The sequence below is a fragment of the Lactuca virosa genome, chromosome 2 (assembly GCF_052849685.1).
Source record: "Lactuca virosa cultivar CGN04683 chromosome 2, Lactuca_virosa_CGN04683_v6, whole genome shotgun sequence".
NCBI classification, from domain to species: Eukaryota; Viridiplantae; Streptophyta; class Magnoliopsida; order Asterales; family Asteraceae; genus Lactuca; species Lactuca virosa.
The window spans coordinates 203,895,980-203,914,254 of record NC_136427.1 but is presented as its reverse complement, the minus strand read 5'-3'; the positions used below and the strand labels follow the sequence as shown (position 1 = coordinate 203,914,254).

Below are 18,275 nucleotides of genomic sequence, written 5' to 3'. Positions count from 1 at the left end.
TACTATTGTTGTATCCTGGGAAACAAACACCCATATAGGGTGAATTTGTTTTAAGAAAATTGTGTCAAACACTGGCCTCAGTAACAATATCTGATTTTTTTTTTCTTTCGTGCATTTTGGGTTATATTATCCCTAACACTCTTAAAACAAATCGTTTGTACGAAACGATCAATTTGAAGGAAAAAAAACTGCTTCTGTCTTCTGCTTCGGTTCTTGTTTATTCTAATATTTTTTTTTCCGTTAAGATCATCTCTTCAGAAATTGTTTTCTAAGTTAGTTTCTATAATTCTTGTTCAGAGAATTTCTTTTCTGCTTCTGTTTTCATAAATTATTTTCTAAGACAAAATTCAAGTAAAACAGTTATCTTAACAGTTTCTAGAATTCGTTTTATGGGAAAAGACTCTTCTTTAACAGTTTTAGTTATTGTTGATGTGTCCTAATCTTTAACTGTTTTACATTGTTTTAACTAAAACTGTTGGTTTATATGTGTAGTATGATTGGTGAAAGCTCCCAACCATCAAAGCCTAATGGTACTCCTAATGCTCAAGGAGCTCCAATGATGACCATGTCGGTCAATCATGCTGAGAAATGTGAGAATTTCTTTGGATTGAACTTTAAGAGGTGGCAGCGAAAGATGCTTTTCTACCTTACCACATTGAATATTGCTAGATTCTTAACTGAAGAGGCTCCGAGGATGCCCGAAGGAGAGGGAGATGTGCAAGATTTGAATGCTATTGAAGCTTGGAAACATTTTGATGTCTTGTATAGGAACCAGTGTTGTAAAACTCGCCGAGTTGGCCGATTACTTGTCCGAGTACTCGCTACTCGACCCTTTACCGAGGCGAGTTATAGAATCTGAGTACTCCTCGACCGGCCCCTTATTAAGTGAGCAGTGTTGTAAAACTCGGCCAACTCGGTGATTAATAAGTATAATATACTTAATGGTTTATTATTTAACACACACATGTGAATATTACTACATATATATCTAAATTTTTCAGTAATTATTCACGAAGTGAGACCATTGTGTGTTTTTTAGTTTTTGTGTATTCACATGTATCTCATTTTGTTATATATTTCAATCAACTTATGTTTTTAACTTACGATTTTGACATATATAATTTCCCTAAAAATATTTTTACATGAATTACCGAATCCGAGTACTCCCAAGTACTCGCTACTCGGTAGTCAGCCGAACAAGTGTCGAGTAGCGAGTTCTACAACCATGGTAGGAACAATGTTCTAAATGGTCTAATTGATTCATTGTATAATGTTTATAGTGTAACAAAAATGGCTAAAGAACTATGGGACTCATTGGACAAAAAGTACAAAATAGAAGATGTCGGGACCAAGAAGTTTGTGGTTGCCCGGTTTCTAGAATATAAAATGGTAGATGGGAAATCCGTTATGTCCCAAGTCCAAGAACTACAATTCCTCTTACATGAAATTGATGTCGAGGGTATGGGGTTTAAAGATCCTTTTTCTATTGCTTCCATGATTGAGAAGTTACCCCTAGTTAGGTTGATTTCAAGAATTACTTGAAACATAAGCGAAAGGAGATGACTATTGAGGACCATATTGTTCGCCTTCGAATTGAGAAGGACAATAAGGTAGCTCAAAAGAGTACATATAACCTTACCTTAGAAAAAGCTAATGTGGTGGAGCATGGTCAAAGTTTGGGGAAGAGCAAGTTTGGAAAGAGTAACTTCCAAAAGAAAGGCAAAGGTGGAAACTTGGGGGCCAAATGTGGAACTTTTATGAAGAAGTTTCAAGGAAAGTGCAAAAATTGTGACCAACGTGGTCATCGGGCCGCCAATTGCAAGCTTCCAAAGAAAACAAAAGAAGCAAACATTGTGGAGAAGATAACCAAAAATGTATCTGACATCGATCTTGCATCCGTTATTTCTGAAGTTAATCTTGTGGACTCCAATCCAAGAGAATGGTGGATTGATACGGGAGCTACCCGTCATGTTTGCTCTACTATAGAATGGTTCAGAAACTTCAAGGTAGTGGATAATGGTGACAAGTTGTTCATGGGTAACTCAACAACTTATGATATCTAAGGTGTTGGGAAGATTGTGTTGAAGATGACATCGGGAGAGAGCTGACGTTGAATGATGTGTTGTATGTGCCCGAAATTCATAAGAATCTTGTGTCGGGTTGGTTGTTGAACAAGCATGGTTTTCGCTTGGTGTTTGAGTTAGAGAAATTTGTGTCAACCAAAAATGGTGTGTATGTGGGTAAGAGGTATGCTGAGAAGGGTATGTTCAAACTTTGTGTAATGGCTCTTAAGCCAAATGATAATGAGATTAATAACTCTTCTACTTACTTGCTTGAGTCTTCAAATATTTGGCATGCTAGATTAGGACATGTTAATTTTGATACTCTTCGACGTTTAATTAAACTCGAACACATACCACACTTTCACATTGACTCAAAATACAAATACAACACCTGTGTTGAATCAAATTAACAAGACAATCTTTTAAGTCCATTCAAATGACGACTGAACCACTTGGATTAATTTACACTGATGTGTGTGACATGAAATCAATTCCATCTAATGGTGGAAATAAGTACTTTATCACTTTTATTGATGATTGCACTAAATTATTCTATGTCTATTTAATTAAAAGTAAAGATGAGGCTATAGAGAAGTTTAAAGTGTATAAAAGTGAAGTTAAGAATCAACTTAATAAGAAAATAAAAGTACTAAGAAGTGACCGTGGAGGTGAATATGTATCACCGTTTGAGGAATTTTGTGCAAATCATGGTATCATACATGAGCTTACTACACCTTATTCACTACAACAAAATGGCATGACAGAAAGGAAAAATCGAACCTTAAGGAAATGATGAAAGCCATGTTGTTAAGTTTTGGGTTGCCACCCTCAATGTGGGGGGAAGTTATACTTTCAGCTAGCTACCTTTTAAATAAGGTCCCACGAAAGAAATCAGATAAAACACCATACGAGTTATGGTCGGGTATAAAACCATCCTACAAATACCTTCGAGTGTGGGGTACCTTGTAAAGGTTGTGGTACCTGCACCCAAGCTGGTTAAGATAGGACCCAAGATTATTGATTGCATATTTGTTTGATATGCGCAAAATAGTAGTGCTTATCGATTTCTTGTGCATGACTCAAAAATACCATAAATTCACAAAGGCATAATAATGGAGTCAAGAAATGTATCGTTCTTTGAGAATATGTTTCCATGTCTTGATAAGGTTGAGACAAGCGCTTTAAAATTAATTGAGCACAATGAATCCTCTTATGAAGAAGAAATAGAGGAAGAAACAGAGCCCCGTAGATGTAAAAGGGCACGAGTTGAGAAGTCATTTGGAGATGATTTCTACACTTACATGGTTAAAAGAGAGCCTCAAACTTTCAAAAAGGCAGTCACCTCTTCTAAAGGACCTCAATGGAAAGAGGCAACTAAAAGCGAAATAGATTCCATCTTGCAAAACCATACATGGGAGCTAGTGGATTTACCTCAAGGTTGCAAACCACTAGGCTATAAATGGATTTTTAAGAAGAAAATGAAAGAAGATGGAACAATTGACAAGTACAAGGCAAGACCAGTAATAAAAGGATATAGACAGAAAAGTGGCCTTGATTACTTTGATTCGTACTCTCATGTCACACGTATTACATCCATTAGATTGGTACTTGCAATCTCTTCTATAAGAAATATTGAAGTACATCGAATGGATGCTAAAACAGCTTTTCTAAACGGGGATTTAGAAGAAGAAATCTACATGGAACAACTAGAAAGGTATGTTTCCCCAAGACAAGAATCAAAGGTTTGCAAACTAGTGAAGTCATTATAAGGGTTGAAACAAGCCCTAAAACAATGGCATCAAAAGTTTGACCATGTGATGTTGGAAAGTGGATACAAGATTAATGAATGTGACAAGTATGTTTATGTTAAAAACACAAGTGAGGGTTATGTTATATTGTGCCTTTATGTTGATGATATGCTTATTGTTGGTAGCAACGATAAAATGGTTCAATCAACAAAGAACATGCTAAAGGCAAGATTCGAGATGAAAGATATGGGCTTGGCAGATGTCATCCTTGGTGTGAAAATCACAAGGACTGCAAATGGACTTACTTTAAATCAAACCCATTATGTGGATAAAATTCTTGAGAAGTTCAAATCCATTGATACTACTGTAGCTAGGAAACCAATTGATAGAAGTCACCATCTAAGTAAACATAGAGGTGAAGGCATTGCACAAGTCGAATATGCAAGAATTATTGGTAGTTTGATGTACCTTATAAGTTGTACCAGACCTGAATTAGCTTTTTCTATAAGCATACTAAGTAGACATACCAGTAATTCGAGTGATGAACATTGGAAGAGTATTAAAATACTTAAGGTACACTCGCACTTATGGGTTTCACTATACAAGATATCCCGAGGTGATATAAGGGTATAATGATGCAAATTGGATATCTAATATTAAAGATTCCAAGTCAACCATCGAGGTTTTGTTCACACTTGGTGGTGGAGTCATATCATGGAAATATTCAAAACAAACAGTTATAGCTAGATCCACCATGGAATCTGAATTTATAGCACTTGATAAAAGTGGAGAAGAAGCTGAATGGCCATGATAATTTATGGAAGAATACCAGGATGGCCTAAACCAATTTTTGCAATCTCAATCCATTGCGATAGTCAATCGGCAATTGGACGGGCGCAAAGTGCTATGTATAATGGTAAGTCTCAATATATCTGTCGAAGACACAACACCATTTGACAACTACTCTCAACTGGAGTTATCTCAATTGACTACATAAGGTCCAAGGATAACATTGCAGATCCGCTAATCAAAGGGTTAAATAGGGAGTTACTTGCAAAAATCGTCAAAAGGAATGGGAATAAAACCCATGAATGAATAAGTTATTGCGAAGGAAAACCCAACCTAGTTGACTGGAGATCCCAAGATCTAGTTTCAATGGGACAACCTACTTGCATATAACATATGTTGATGATAAGTTGGAAATCATCAAGCTTTAACTTTTAATGATTATGATATAATCACCTATGTGAGAGAGAAGTGGGGTCGCTTCAAATGGAATTGAATGAGCAAGTTCCTAAGAGCTCTTACAAAACCAGGCAAGTGTCCACGACCATAGCGGACACATCAAGGAGAACCTAACTAGGTTAGGGAGAATCATGTAAGATATGTATTGATTATTTACACAAATGGAGGAACAGTTCAAGGACATCGAGTATACCGGTCTACTAGTAAAATAAATATGTATCTTAAGGGAAGGTTCAGAGGGTAACACCTACCTATCCTATGCATGATTCAACTGCTGGATTTTACCTAAGCAGCTTGAAATTGTTGAAGCAATTATCATTCATGTGGGGGACTGTTAGAAAATTAGTTTTACTAATTTCAGAAAATAGGTTTTTCCCATTTTTGATCACAAATTGTGGACTCTAAATATAATCAAAACGGGCTATTGATTATATATTCATGTTCTCCTCAGTGATATCTTTGTTTCGATATATCACACGTCCAAAACGGATTAAAAATGAATGAGAAATTACTTGTCAAAGTAAGGTAATTGGAAGAGAAAATAAAGGAGTTAAGTGGGTTTTAACTCATCCCATATTGGTGGGAGAATAAAAAGGAAATTGGTTTATAACTACAAAAACTAGCTACCTTTGTAAGATTAATAAAAACCAATGCTCTCTCTTGCGCGCGCACGCTGGGGGGGTGCAAATGCGAGCCAATTTGGCTCCATCCTTATCTTATAAAGATGTTTTGTATATTTAAAACCTATGTTGGACTAAAGCTTCTAAACCCAATATCTACTAAATACATAATTATATAATGATCTAAATGTGGTTTAGATTATTATATAAAACCACAAGGTGTGCTTTATATCAAAATGAACAGGACATGTGTGTTTACTAAGAACTAGTGGGAGCAGAGTGATATTCCTAATATTATATGAATGAGACATACTTAATCATGAGAAATTACATTCTGTCCATGTCAGGCTTTTCACCTTAACTCGGGATGTATTCTTGAAAAGGAAATTTCAAACGAGTGAAAATGATGGTATTTCCTGTAAATTTCCCAACATGGAAATGATTAAAACTACTCATTTCGATTATCGTTTGGATATTAAAATAACAGCCTTAAAAGGGACCTAGCTCATAGGTTTGAACTAGCTGAAATGATTTATATTCGATTTTCTTGGCAAATGAATCCATCATTTATGCCATATTATGCATAAGACATGCTATATGATCATGCTATGAGCATATCATAAAAAACCAATTAGATACATGGTTAAGTCACCAGATGGCTATAGAAACATTCTACGAGTACTTTAGAAGAACTAAGAGAATATATATATATATATATATATATATATATATATGAGATAATTAGTTTAGAATAAAATCTTGTTGTAAAGAGCTACATAAGATTCTGATTTCTAAACATATATATATATATATATATATATATATATATATATATATATATATATATATATATATATATATATATATATATATATATATATATATATGAGTTGTAATTGGATCATGACTTCGTTGTGGGATCAAGAATAAGTTTAGCTGGAATGAGGTCCAATCAAAACATAATTACACAATTTACTACAAAATAAAAATACACTACTTTAGAAGTTGAAATCAAATATGATTGGATGAATGTGTTCATTGAAAAACTATGTTGATTTCTGTCATTCACGAATTACATAGAAATGTTTTTGACTTTGAGAGTATACTTAATCAAGCTAAGAGACTCTATGTCACGAAAAGAACACCAATCATATTTTCCATGATATTTATATATACCTAGAGTAAAGTCAAATATGGAGATGATAGTATTTGCAGAATTCACACAAATTAAGTTTAGTCGAACCCATTAATAAAGTCCTTCTTCTGAGCTAAGTATGAATAGTCACACTTCAGCTGTAAGGCTTTATTATTCTAGAAATGGGATTTTGATTTGGATTTAGTATTTGGATATTGGAACATTGTGACAACAACTATTATATAATGTTTTGATATACTGGGATATGATCATAACATCAATACTTGTTGTGTTCTATATTAACATGTTTAATCCATAAATAATTTTATTATTCTAAAAGTTCATAGTCAGTTATAATTGTGGAAGTAGTTATAAAGTAAGACTAATATAAATTGGATTGGTTGACTTTCACTAGATGAAAGTAGGTAATGGGTTGTAACCAAGTTTCATAGGTACTTGTTAGAGAACTAGTATTGAACCGACTCGCATCAAAATCTCCTCATGGATCGCTATCATGAGTGATATTTGATTAAAAGGTATTATCTTTGTATCCTTAACACCTGAGATACATAGTGGGACTTAAGTTGGGGAGTGTTGTGCTTTAATATGGTCAAATGCTGATCCTTAACCGGGCAATTATAAAATCCATTTTCAGGTATAGTGTGAACTATGCAAGAGGATTATGTAGTCAAGATAAGATTTGTTCCTCTAATGTGTTGAGAGTGAGACATCTAAGGCGCCTTACCAAAAGTTAAACACCTAATGAGATTGATCGCGATCCGTATCTCATTTTCAACAAGATGTATGAGACAAAAGGATAACTGATTAACTTACCTTATACACTAATTGTAGCTTTGAGCTTCTGGGAATTGGGCGTTGATAGAATGGCACACAGTCGTATGTTGATGGGGGGCAGTGAAATGTTGCTAGACGTTCACTACTGTCTATATTAGTCTAATATGAGTCTTGCGTAAGAGGGGGATTGAAAGATCTAGTATGCTCAAAAGTCATATTAATGTGATATTGTTAATTAACATATGATCATCAGACTCGTACAAAAGTAATGACATTAGTGATCAGACTCATACCGGATTACATCATTTCAAAGTAAAATAGTAGATTGCAGGCAATAGACATCAAAATTAAAAAAAAAATATTTTTTCTATAAACTTTTTCTATAAAAGATGCCATTTCAGAAAGTATGTTACTATTAATAGACAATTTTTTTTAAAGTATGTTGTTATTAAAATTGCTATTTCTGAAACTAGGTTGTTATTTTTTGAAACTTTTTTTGACATGACATAAGATACAACATATTATGCCGTTTGGGAACAAATAAAAATGAACATAAAAAAGAAACAAAAACATATTGTTACATAAATGAAAATAATCTATTTGCTACTTTTTTAAGAATGCAAGTGAAGGATGTACACATAAATGCAACAACCTAATGCATTTAACAAATAAATTATTTTATTATACGATGTTAAACTCTTCTTAGTGGTTCTCTTAGGCAATACTCTTACATATGGTCATGTTGATAACTGCAAGCATAACAAAGTAGGGTAAGTCATGCTCCTGCTAGTTTCTTCATGGAATATTTAGTAACATTATAAAATTCATAAACAAAGGTCATTTAAAAAAAATGAAAAGGAAATTTCAAATGAGTAAAAAATGATGGTATTTCTTGTAAATTTCCCAACACAAAAATGATTAAAACTACTCGTTTCGATTATCGTTGTGATATTAAAATAACATGCTACTTTCATGATAGAAAACAACAATAATACCTACAAAACATTTTACTATAAAAAATCATCATCAAAATGTAAGAAGCGATGTACTTCTTTTTTATATTATTAAGCGTTTACCTAATTATATGGCTACATCTTTTGAGAGTTTAATGATGTGATAGCGATCAAAGATATCATTCATTTCATTTTAATAAAAAAAGAGAAATACAAAAAATCACAACTTGTAATAGTATAAATTAGAGTAAGCAAACAAAGAGAAATATACTTCTAACATTTAACCCGAAACAATTCAACTACAAAAATAGTATCATACTTTCATTTAGTAGTTCTCTATAATCATCTTAAGAAACCTGGACCTCCTTTTGGAGTTATGTTATTAATCCTTTTTTCTCCTAAGGGTGTTTAAGTAATTTCGCACATGACAAATTCATTCCAGGATATATAAAGAACTCCCCATTTTTCTCATGTCCTCTGTTGTCAAGTGGTAATGAGTCGAAACAACAAAAATATCCAATCAGATAGCTATGTTCATTTTTCTCAAATCACTAAAAAACTAAAAAGAAAAGAGGCATGTTTAGTACAATGGTGTAACGAAAATGATGAAGTATGATGCTTCACCTTGTTTGCTGTCATGTCACTGATTTAGTCTTTCATATTGTTGTCCTCTTTCTTGCATTTAGTTCTGCTTTTCATAACCTTTAAAAAAGAAGTCATAATTCATCAATAGTGAGGACAAAGGACACATGTTTCACTCCATAAAAAGTATTACAATAACAAAAATGTTCATAAATTTGACAAAAAAAAAAGAACATTCTGATGTAAGGAGAACTTCTATGAGAAGAGATTGATCCACCTTTCATCCTCCAGGGCAAAAAATACATAAATATTTCAAGCGCAACTACATATATCTAACACAAATTAATTCAAAAAAGAATCTAATTATAAATTTCAAGCATGTAACTCCCAGAAAAATATGATTATCTCTAGGAAACTTGTAGAACCAATATAGAGCAAACCTAAAATAAAACTCCACTCTATATTCATGTATGCATTTTATCGAATGGTTGTCGTGCACATTCAAATCTATTAAACCAACTTATTTGATTGCATTAAGGTTGAAGCTTTAAAAAAGATAAGTACAAATTGAAAACAATCTTACCAATTGGCAAATGATGAAGAACAGGGTGAGTGGTGGTGGCTGTGGATAGTGCATTGACGGGAGATAACCAAATCAGCCATGGGTGAACACAAAATCAAAACCACATGTTTCCAGCATCGTCGTCGTCGATGTCGAGTGGAGTGAAAGATACATGGGATAATTAGGATCGCATCCAATACGTCAATCAAAGTGTATATGGTAGTTATCAAATTACAAAAAAAGTACGTTCAATTGATTCCTGATTTCTAGGTATTCAAATAATAAGGTAGAATTCAAAATTGAAATTTACTTAATATTACTAATTAAATGGATGATATTTAGGAAAGATGACACCTGGCATAAACATTGTGTATAAAGATGTCATGTGATTCTTTTATTAAAAGAGGTAGATATATATATATGTTGTAAATTGTAAATGAAATAGAAGTGTTAAGGATTGAGGAAGTACATCCCACATCAGTGGGTGAGAAGGAATAGAGGGTAAAGTGAAACTATAAAACAGGGCATTATCAACGCTTTGAGGAACAAACTAAAGACTCATTTCAATCGGCTCGCTACTTTGAGCTGGCTTGCTCCTTTGAACTGAATATGAGAGCCAAATTTGTTCATTAAACCGGTTTTATTCCCGATTTAACCAGACTGGTTTTTTACGGTTCTAAACAAAACCGGCCGTTTTTAACGGCTTGGTTTACAAGCGGTTTTTGGGGGTTTAAAAACCGGTAACCTTGCCGGTTCCCGGTTGAATCGGTCCAACCGGCCGGTCCGGTCCGGTTTTCAAAATGCTGGTTGTGAGTTGTAGTGAGTTAGTATAGTTGTTTATTGTTGTGAATTGCAGTGAATTAGTATAGATGTTTATTGTGCTGAGTTACAGTGAGTTGGTAAAGCGGTTTATTGCCGTGAGTTGTAGTGATTTGGAATAAATTAATAAATGTATATCGTTGTGTAATGTAGCGAGTTGATGTAGTAGAATAGTTATAGCTGAATGTAACTGATATAACTATTTATAGCAAAACAGTAGTGGTTAAATATAACCGAATAATTATAGTTGAATATAATTGATTTAAATGAAAGTTGTGGCTGATAGTAGCCGAAATACTATTACTTGAACCTCCATTCGTCCTCAATTATACACACAACAAACACCATTTACATATGAACTTAATAATGACGAAGTTGAACAGCCATAAATGCCAACCAATAACCCCTACAATACAAACTAAAAGATCAACAACATCCAAAGCTAAACCATAACTGCAGTTAATTGAAGAGCCACCCACAATTGGACGACACCTCAGAAAACAAAGTGAGTCAATACATGATTATTCCGAAATAAACACAACCCGCCACTTTAATGGTATATACACCCTCTTCTTGCGACATTTCAACAAAATGCTTCTTTAACTTATATATTATATAGATTTGAACTGATCTTTGTGAAAATAACTACTATGAACTTGAAGTTAATTATCTAAAGGTTGATATTGATTAATGTACTATGAACTTGAAGTTAATTATCTAAAGGTTGATATTGATTAATGTACGACAAAACTGCAAAATCTGTCACTGTAGTTTGTAAAAAACTATGGATATTGTCCAAAAAAATTGCAACTTGTAGGAAAGATCTAAAATAAGAAATTTTCTATAGTTTTAATCCCTGGTAGCGGGGATGTTATTCGGGTCGGAACCGGACAGAACCGACTCGAACCCGAATAACTCGAAAACCGAATAAGGGTAATTGCATGAACCGAAAACCGAACCGATTAACCAATACGAGTTTGGTTCGGTTCGAGTATTAATCGGTTTGGTTCGATTCGGTTATTACCCGAATAACATGTACAAGATGATTAAGGACCTAATATAATCGAAAAAAACTGAATAACCCATATTACGATTCTATAATCCGAATAACCCGAATAATAGAATAACAATGTATTTTTATACATCAACGTAAAACATTCAAAGACTAACATAACATAATAACACATTGAAAGAATAACATTTACATAGTATATTAACATAATGAGAATTAACTTCTTACTTGATTTTCTTGAGCTGGAGCCTAATTTTCCATGACTAGACAAAGTAGGAATTCGTGAATCCTTAGATACAATAAGAATGGTCGATTTTTGAAAGTCTGAAACAAGAGGAAGGATCGAAATAAGTGATTTCGAGTTTAGAAATAGTTGAGAAGATTTGTCGATTTTGAAACAACGATAATGAGCGTAGGGTTTTTTTTGTTATGAACGACGAAGACAGAAGTGTGAATCGTGATTTTGACTTCTGTCGATAAGAGAAATGGGACGAAGGATGCTTATTCGGGTCGGGTATTTAGAACCAAATAAGATCTTATTTGGGTAACCCGAACCGAATAACCCGAGAACCGAATAAGCATAATATAGATACCCGAAACCTGTATTGAATTGTTTATTCGGGCCTAACTCGGTTCGATTCGGTTCAGGTTTCAGTTTGGTTCGGGTTTTCCGAGCCAAATTCTCATCCCTACCCGGTAGACTTGAAAGACTTGAACGGTCAATTTTTCCCTGCGCATTTATTTTTTCTATTTTATTTGGCCGTTTTTGAATTTTCTTAATGTTTTATTAAATAAAAGAATGCAAAAGGCCCATGTAATCCACCCCTTCCACCCCCTCATGTGCATCTTTTTCGATTAACCTTCTCTTTCTATTTACCCTAATATCCTGACAGACCATTTTCATTCATGATTTTAACATCCAATCACCTCCGGTTGCTCCAAATCGAACACGAAGGAGAGGTGTTCGTGATAAAGTAGAACCCCTGAAAATGAATCAGACATCGATTACGATGGTGGTGTTTTTTGAAGATTTCGGAGAATGTTGCCGGCCGATCATGTTGTCACCATCTACCTCCCATTGCCATTGCAGACTGAGGTCGGTCTTCTTTAACGAACATCAATTCGTGTTTCACTCCCAAACGTTAGTGTCTGAGGTACACAATTGAACTAAACCCTTTTCAATTTGTGATTTTTAGATCAAATCTAAGTATCAGTTTTTGTATTGATTGCAAGGCCAATGAAGGGGCATCTGGGATCAATTCCTATGATTTTTTTAGATATAGAGATCTTGTTGTGTTCCAGCCTCCAAAGCCTCCAAAGCTACAGTAGCCATCATTGTTGACAAAATGAAACCTACGGGACAAGTTTTTCTTCCCACCCTATGATGAACACAATTAATGAAGGCAAATACAATGGTGGCTGCCAAGACTATAAATAGAGACTTCATTCTTCAATTGTATGCATCCCAAACACAGAGAAACAGATAGTATAACACTTAGAGTGAGAGTGTTAGTGAGAGGGTTGGTTTTTTGTAATAGTTGAGTGTGAGAGTTACTCCTCTTATTGTAATTCTATTTTAGTGTTTAATAGAAGAGTTTTCCAACCCCAACAACTGGTATCAGAGCTTGGTTTGGTGTCCACGGATTTTTTCACGAATTTCTCTGTTTTTTCGTCAAAATTTTTTTTGTCTCAAAATCGATTTCTGGGTACACCATTAGAAAGGTCTCGTTTCAAGGATTTCGAAAATATATTTTTCGTGATTTTTTGACCACGGGAAGACCTCCAAAACGCCGGTCAAAGATCGGTCAAAGTTGCCGGAAATATCGCCGGCAAAACCAGTCGTCGGAGACGTTTCGCCGGAGAAGACGAGTGACGTCAGCGTTTGACCATAGTTCAGAAAAGTTGCATTTTAGCCCCTGAAGTTCCAGAAAATTGCAGAAAGGTCCCTCTGTTTCTGAAAAACTGCAGTTCGGTCCCTGTTGTTCGGAAAATAACTGTTTTGGTCCCTGAAGTTCTGAAAAGTTTCAGTTGGTTCCCTGGCTCGCAGAAACATTTCATATTGGCCCCTGTAAGTTCTGAAAATTACAGTTAAGCCCATATAGTTCTGAAAAGTTACAAATTAGCACATAACTTTTCAAGAAAGTATATTTTGAGCCCAAAAAATTCTACCCCACCATTTTTGACGCTTCCGAATCCAACCGAGAGCTCGTTTTTATCTAATTTTTCCTCGAAATATTTGTAAAAGCACATTACAAGTATTTTCGATGGAATCTACAAGTACGATTACGATGGTTCGACTTACGCCCACAAATTACAACATGTGGAATCCAAGGATGGAAGATTTGCTTAATCTGAAAGATTTAGCAGAGCCTATAGAAAAGCAAGGCGTCAAACCCGACACAAAGACAGACGAAGTTTGGACGAGAATAAACAGGAAAACGGTGGCACAAATTCGACAGTGGATCGACCACAGTGTTTTTCATCATGTATCTCAAGAGACAGACGCGTACAAACTTTGGGAGAAGCTCGAGAATATGTATCAGGCAAAGACGGCACGCAACAAGACCTTGCTGATGAGGCGCCTTGTAAACCACAAGTTACGAAGTGGTATGTCCATAACCGAGCATACAAGTCAGTTCCAGGATCTCGTAAACCAGCTCGGTGCTGCTGATTAGGTTCTCAAAGATGAGGAACAAGCCATATTGCTCTTGAGTTCTCTACCAGATAATTGGGAGACGCTTGTTGTGACTCTCAGCAATTCTGCCCCCGGTGGTAAAGTGACAATGGAGATGGTCACAGACGCCCTAATGAACGAGGAAGCAAGAAGGAAAGAAGCTGGTACAGAACAGTCTTTTGCCCTTGTGTCAGAAAACAAAGAAAGTGGTGGGGCAGAACTGGAGGCCGAGGTCGAGGTAGAGGTAAAGGTAGACATGGTCAAAGTAGAGGAAGATCCCAAGATCGTGGGAAATCACGAGACCGAGGGAAATTGCGAGAGCGAGGTAAATCTTCAAATACATGGTTCGAAGGCTATTGCAATCATTGTAATTATTATGGCCACAAAAGGAGTGATTGCCGAAGGTTCTTACGAGAACAGCCCGAGACAAGCCAGAATCCAAGCAGGGAGAATGGTGAAACCATGGTCACCATAACACAAGACGTTGCCCTTGTTACATACGAGGAGAAAGCATGCCTACATGTTGGAACTCATGATGATGGGTGGGTGATTGATAGCGCTGCATCATATCATTCGACTCCAAACCGGGATTTATTCACTACTTATAAACCCGGAGACCATGGTACCGTAAAGATGGGAAACACCAGTTTCTCAAGCATTGCTGGTATTGGTGATGTGCATTTAAAGACCAATGTTGGATGTACATTGGTGTTGAAAGATGTTCGGCATGTCCCAGAGCTGAGAATGAATCTTATCTCAGTTGGAGCTCTTGACGTCCAAGGATATGATAATCAATTCAAAAATGGCACCTGGAAGTTGTTGAAAGGTGTTATGGTTGTTGCAAGGGGACGACTTGATGGTACTCTTTATAAAAGCCATGCAAAGCTGCTTCAACCAAGTCTCAATGTTGTTAAAGAAGAGACATCACCAAACTTGTGGCATAGAAGACTAGGCCACATGAGCGAAAAGGGATTGACGACTCTTGCAAAGAAGGAGTCCATTTCAATGGAAAAAGACGTTGCCCTGGATTCCTCTGAATACTGCCTATTTGGGAAACAACATAGAGTTTCCTTTAGCTCCACAAGAAAGAACCGCTCTGAGTTGTTGAGCCTTGTCCACTCCGACGTATGTGGACCCATTGAAGTAGAATCTCTTGCTGGAAGCCGGTATTTTGTGACATTCATTGACGATGCGTCACGAAAGGTATAGGCATACTGTCTGAGGACGAAGGACCAAGTATTGGACCGCTTCAAAGCTTTTCATGCAATGGTGGAAAGACAAACAGGCAAGCAGTTGAAATGTCTCAGATCAGATAATGGAGGCGAGTACTAGTCCCGTGAGTTCTCTACATACTGCACGGAACATGGTATCAGACATGAAAAGACTGTCCCATGAACCCCACAACACAATGGTGTAGCAGAACGGATGAATCGCACCATTGTTGAGAAAGTTTGATGCATGCTCAGCATGGCTAAACTCCCAAAGCCATTCTGGGGTGAAGCTGTATTGACATCTTGCTATCTAATAAATAGGTCACCTTCCGCTCCATTGAATTTTGAAGTTCCGGAGAAGATATGGACAGGTAAAGACATATCATATTCTCACTTGAGAGTATTTGGGTGCAAGGCGTTTGCACATGTATCAAGTGAATTGTGGAAGAAGTTGGACCTCAAATCCACTCCATGCATCTTTATTGGATATGGAGATGAAGAGTTCGGGTACAGGCTATGGGACCCAGAACTAAAGAAGGTTATTCGAAGTAGAGATGTGGTTTTCTATGAAAACCAGTATTATGATTTCAAGGCAGCGGTTAACAAGCAATAAAGCTCCAAAGTTTCAAATATAATATCTGAAAATAAAGAAGATGTTTCCGCTGAAGAATTTGATGAAGAAGTCAATGATGCAGATCAAGAAGGTGTTGAGCAGGGGGAGCTTCCACCCCTGGATAATTCAGATCCACTGCCAGAAGTTGCAAATGAAGGAACTCAATTTCGACAATCCGAACGAGTCCGTGCTCCATCAAGAAGATATCCGACTTCAAACTACATCCTTCTTACCAGTGAGGGGGAGCCAGAGAGCTTTCAAGAAGCTCAATCTCATATTGACAAAGCAAATTGGCAGAAATCCATGGAAGAAGAAATGAATTCTTTGCAGAAGAATCAAACATATGAGTTGGTGAAACTCCCCAAAGGAAAAAAAAGCCTTAAAAAACAAGTGGGTTTTCAAGTTGAAGAAAGACGGCAAGGGAAATACTATGAAGTATAAGGCGAGACTCGTTGTCAACGGTTTCCAACAAAAAGAAGGAATCGCCTTTGATGAAATTTTTTCGCCGGTTGTGAAGATGATGTCTATTCGAGTTGTACTCGGATTAGTTGCCAGTCTAGATCTTGAACTTGAGCAGATGGATGTGAAAACAGCCTTTCTCCATGGTGATTTGGATGAAGAAATATACATGGAGCAGCCTGATGGCTTTAAAGTCCCAAAGAAAGAGCATCTCGTCTGTAAATTAAAGAAGAGCCTTTATGGTCTTAAGCAAGCCCCAAGGCAGTGGTACAAGAAGTTTGATTCATTTATGATGAATCATGAGTACAAGAGAACTGTTGCAGACCATTGTGTCTATCTGAAGAAGTTTCCAGATGGGAAATTTGTCATCCTTTTGCTCTACGTGGATGATATGTTGATAGTGGGCCAAGATGCAACGATGATCAACAACTTGAAGAAGGATTTGTCTAAGTTCTTTGATATGAAAGACTTAGGCCAAGCACAACATATATTAGGCATGAAAATTATCCGTGATAGAAAATCAAGAAAATTGTTCTTATCACAGGAAGAGTATGTTGAACGTGTGATCAAAAGGTTCAACATGGAAAATGCCAAGCCCGTTGGTACGCCCTTGGCTAACCACTTCAAGTTGAGTAAGAAAAATTGTCCATCTTCTGAGAAAGAAAAAGAAGAGATGAAGGCAGTCCCCTATTCCTCAGCCGTAGGAAGTCTTATGTATGCAATGGTGTGTACAAGACCAGATATTGCTCATGCTGTCGGTGTTGTGAGTAGATATCTAGCTAATCCGGGAAAACAACATTGGGAAGCAGTCAAATGGATACTTCGATACCTGAAGGGTAGTTCGAAACTATGTTTATGCTACGGGGGAGCAAAGCCAATCGTGGAAGGTTATACAGATGCCGATATGGCAGGAGATCTTGATAGTAGGAAATCTACATCAAGTTACATTTTTACTTTGGCAGGGGGAGCTATCTCGTGGCAATCCAAGTTACAGAAGTGTGTCGCACTGTCAACAACAGAAGCCGAGTATATTGCTGCTGTTGAAGCTGGGAAGGAGCTTATATGGATGAAACGGTTTCTTCAAGAATTAGGCTTTCCACAAGAAGAGTACATCATTCATTGCGATAGTCAGAGTGCTATGGACCTGAGTGAGAACTCGATGTACCATTCCCGCACAAAACATATTGATATACGTTATCACCGGCTTAGAGAAGCAATTGAGGGACGAGAATTGAAGTTGTTAAAGATCAACACCAACAACAATCCTGCAGACATGTTGACAAAGGTGGTGACACAAGAGAAACACAGACTATGTGCTGACATAGTTGGGATGAGGATTGTTGGACGGAGACTGGAAGGGGAGATTTGTTGTGTTCCAGCCTCCAAAGCCTCCAAAGCTACAGTAGCCATCATTGTTGACAAAATGAAACCTACGGGACAAGTTTTTCTTCCCACCCTATGATGAACACAATTAATGAAGGCAACTACAATGGTGGCTGCCAAGACTATAAATAGAGACTTCATTCTTCAGTTGTATGCATCCCAAACACAGAGAAACATATAGTATAACACTTAGAGTGAGAGTGTTAGTGAGAGGGTTGGTTTTTTGTAATAATTGAGTGTGAGAGTTACTCCTCATATTGTAATTCTATTTTAGTGTTTAATAGAAGAGTTTTCCAACCCCAACAGATCTTGATGTTCTTCCGCTAGTGTTGGAGCATAAAGAATATACACATATAGTTTTTGTATTGATGTTCTTCCGCCAGGAGTGAGAGAGAAACGAG

General features: G+C 36.3%; 1 long non-coding RNA gene across 1 annotated transcript; it reads right to left on the bottom strand.

The window, feature by feature from the left end:
• Positions 1-8,302: 8,302 nt before the first annotated feature.
• On the bottom strand, positions 8,303-10,230 carry LOC145156734 (uncharacterized). Its single transcript, XR_013736889.1, has 3 exons — positions 9,725-10,230; positions 9,184-9,261; positions 8,303-8,355 (listed from the first exon to the last, which is right to left on the bottom strand). It is a non-coding gene; the product is annotated as an uncharacterized LOC145156734 (long non-coding RNA).
• Positions 10,231-18,275: the final 8,045 nt, after the last annotated feature.